Source organism: Phodopus roborovskii, unplaced genomic scaffold (assembly GCF_943737965.1).
Source record: "Phodopus roborovskii unplaced genomic scaffold, PHOROB, whole genome shotgun sequence".
In the NCBI taxonomy this organism is placed as follows: domain Eukaryota; kingdom Metazoa; phylum Chordata; class Mammalia; order Rodentia; family Cricetidae; genus Phodopus; species Phodopus roborovskii.
Genome location: NW_026126410.1, coordinates 34,252,009 through 34,255,250, shown reverse-complemented (window position 1 = coordinate 34,255,250; position 3,242 = coordinate 34,252,009). Strand labels below are relative to the sequence as shown.

General features: G+C 36.2%; 1 pseudogene; it reads left to right on the top strand.

Moving 5' to 3' along the window:
• The first annotated feature begins 574 nt into the window (after positions 1–574).
• Positions 575–664, top strand: LOC127220837 (uncharacterized; annotated as a pseudogene).
• The last annotated feature ends 2,578 nt before the right edge of the window (positions 665–3,242 follow it).

Sequence of the window (3,242 nt, the reverse complement as noted above, 5' to 3'; positions counted from 1 at the left end):
CCACAATTTCTGTCCAAACTTGCAGATTTATACTGCTATGCTCATATAAGACATCTAAGCAACATATAGGATCACTCCACAAATTTTAGGATGTGTTTCAACTTAATTAATGACTGATAAATGCTTCTTTCCTTATAAAGTCATAACAATATACAGTTGGTGACTAGGTGAAGAGTGATTTGAAAAAAATATAAGATATATGTTCACATTTATGTTCGAAAGATAGCTTTCTGGAGAAGGTAATCCTTGGACTACATATTTAAGGTTAGGCAGGCATTACACAGAAAAATAAAAACAGTTGTTAGGTTAAAGAAACAGCATGACATGTGCTGAGGTTTCCGAAGCTAGAAGCACTGGAGAATACATGAGTAGAATAGGTTAAGTGAAGAAAGGAATGCGGGAACAGAGACAGAGCTGTGAAAGCTTGACTGAAGATGGTCTCTGCACCCTAGATCCCTCTTGCATTTTTTCTTTTTTTTTTCAGATTCATGTTTTTATATTTTAATTAAATATATTTTACATATCGATCCTAGTTGCCTCTTCCTTCCATCCTCCCATGCCCCTCCCCCGCCCCGTTCCCCATCCGCAGCACATATACTAAGAATTGGAACAACACAGAGATTAGCATGGCCCCTGCACAAGGATGACACACATTTTCTTTTTTAAGATGGCGCCATCAGTGACTCCCAGATGTAATGCAGCATTGAGATTCTCCTGTCAAAAGGTGAGTTCTAAAACCCTCCCCTTTATTTTGGGTCAATTGCATAGAATGGTTGACTGAAAGTATATAGTGAAAGTGACACAATATTTTGTTTCAGGGTATACTATAAAGGCAATATAGTTTCTACTTGGTTCTCTGAGAATCACATAGGAACCCATAGCAGTCATGGCAGAAAAATCTACCAGAGGCTCCCATTGCTATGCAGAATACTTTATAACACCACCTTAGGGCAGCTTGGAGAAGCTCTGACCTCATATCACTCCCATGGCTGCAATTACATTTTCCTTATCACCGCAACATCACAGGAGACTCCAATCCAAGACCACCCAGCTAAACATCTTGCTCAGATACTGCTGAGAATTATTTCAAGTCCCGTGAGAATGGAAATATTTACTCTGCAGTAATAGATCACCAGAAACAAGTTGTGAGGGACAAATACTAGGAAGAGTTATTTGAGTCAAGTTTAAAGGCAGTCATTTTATTGAGGAAGAACAGCTGAGATCTTCTAAGAAGTCAGTAAAATAGTAGCACATAAGATCAGATGCAGGGCAAGAACACATGAAGGTGGTAATCTCTGCGTATTCAGGGCCCTTCCAGCAAACACTGTGCTATTGTGCTATAAGAAATGAATAGTGAAATCCATAGAAATATTTATCTTTCAAAATATTAATGTTTTAGAAAAACATGAAAATGCTTGAGAAATAGATTAATATCTTAAAATCCTTAGAGTATTAATAAAAATCCCTACTGAGTCATTTGTGGAAAAAAATAATTTTTCTAGGTAAACCTGTTTTTGTAAATGTGGGCTTGTGTTAATTGGTTCAATAACTTTATCTATTAGTCACTTTGTTTATTATTTTCCATTTGTAGGATACAGAAAAATTAGATTACATTCAATAAATTTAATGGGCAAGCAGTAACCCCTTTTCCTTAAAAAATTGTTTCAAAGCCCTAAAGTTTATTAATTAGAATATTTTATTACATAATATCCTTAAGACCAACATCATTAGCATACTAACTATGCAAAATGAAGGAATTTATACATATTTAAACTGTTCTTATGCTTGGCAGAAATCTCAGACTGTGATGTGTTTAGGAGCATGTATATTTATGCTTCATTTCCTCCATCAAGTGTAACTTACCTTCAGCTCACTAGAAAAAGAAGAAAGAGCTGGTTCCAGTTGTCTCTCTTTCTTATTTCTGTCAATGGTTCTTTCTTTACGTCCCTCTTCCCTTTTCTCCTTTTTACAGTAAACTATCTGTCACTTCTAGACTTTGGAACAAATCGAGCTGCATGAGAAAAACCTTCAGTTGCCATTTCCTGCCTTCATGATCAGGTCAGAGGTTTATACTGGCTGCACCATACATTTGTTCATTGACTGGTAATTTTATTCTGTTTCTTAAAGCTCTACAAAAAGTATCAGACTTGACCAAACAAGACTAAGAAAATTGTAAACTGATGGGAGACGTTATTCTGTAAATATGTTGCTCTTACTGGTTAATGAATAAAGCACTGTTGGCCAATAGGAAGGCAAGACAGGCAGGACTAGGAGGCAAGGAAGGGAGAAGAAGGAGTAGGAAAGGAGTCAACATGTAAAACCAAGATAACAGAGTTCCAGCCCCTCTCTCTGGTAAGATGAGACTACATGGAAATACTTAGATTAATAGAAATGGGTTAATATTTAAGACAGAGCTAGCCGATAAGAAACTAGTAACTGGCCAAAAGCATTATATTTAATACAGCATCTCTGTGTGTATTTTGGGGCTGGCGCAGCTCTGGGACCAAGCTGGCAGAAAAACCACTCACAACAGTAAACTAGGATGGAAAAAATTTAAACTATGTACCTTTAAGTATTTTGTGCTTTCAATGCACTCTAAACTTAAATCTTTCAAGCTTAAAAGTGTTCTTGAATGTCCATCCTATTCCTACCAATGTGCCCATGTTGTGTTTGATAAGGACTACATGTAATCACTGCCATCACTGAATAGTTACTCTTCCTTTGGGAAATTTCATCTCTACTGATCAAACATAGATCCTGCAGGAGCCATCCCTTTGCTTATGTTTCCCTAATCAAGAATATTTATACCAGGGTGAAAATGGACTCTAGGAAGATGGTTTCTAATGGAATTCAGCATGTTACACACTAGGTGGTTCAGAGAGGTAACTTTCCTAGTATTATCCCCTCATTTAATTCAAGAGTATGTATTTAATGCTATTCACTCTTCAGATTTAAAGGCACCTTCCTGTTTGACACTCAATGCTCAAGGTCAAATGGTAATTGTTAGCAATTATGTGTAAAAGACAAGAATTTTTAACAATATTTAAAAGGGATATGACACCACACACTTTTGCAAAATCTGTTGGTACACTTTCCTTGAATTTCCAAACCTGGTAAGCTTATAATTAGAAATACATATATATTATGAGCCATCTAATTTAATATATTGCCTCTAAAAATGAATTAAATATCTAAGAAACACAGCTCTGCTTTGTTTGAGCAAAAGGAGAATGGAAGGCCAT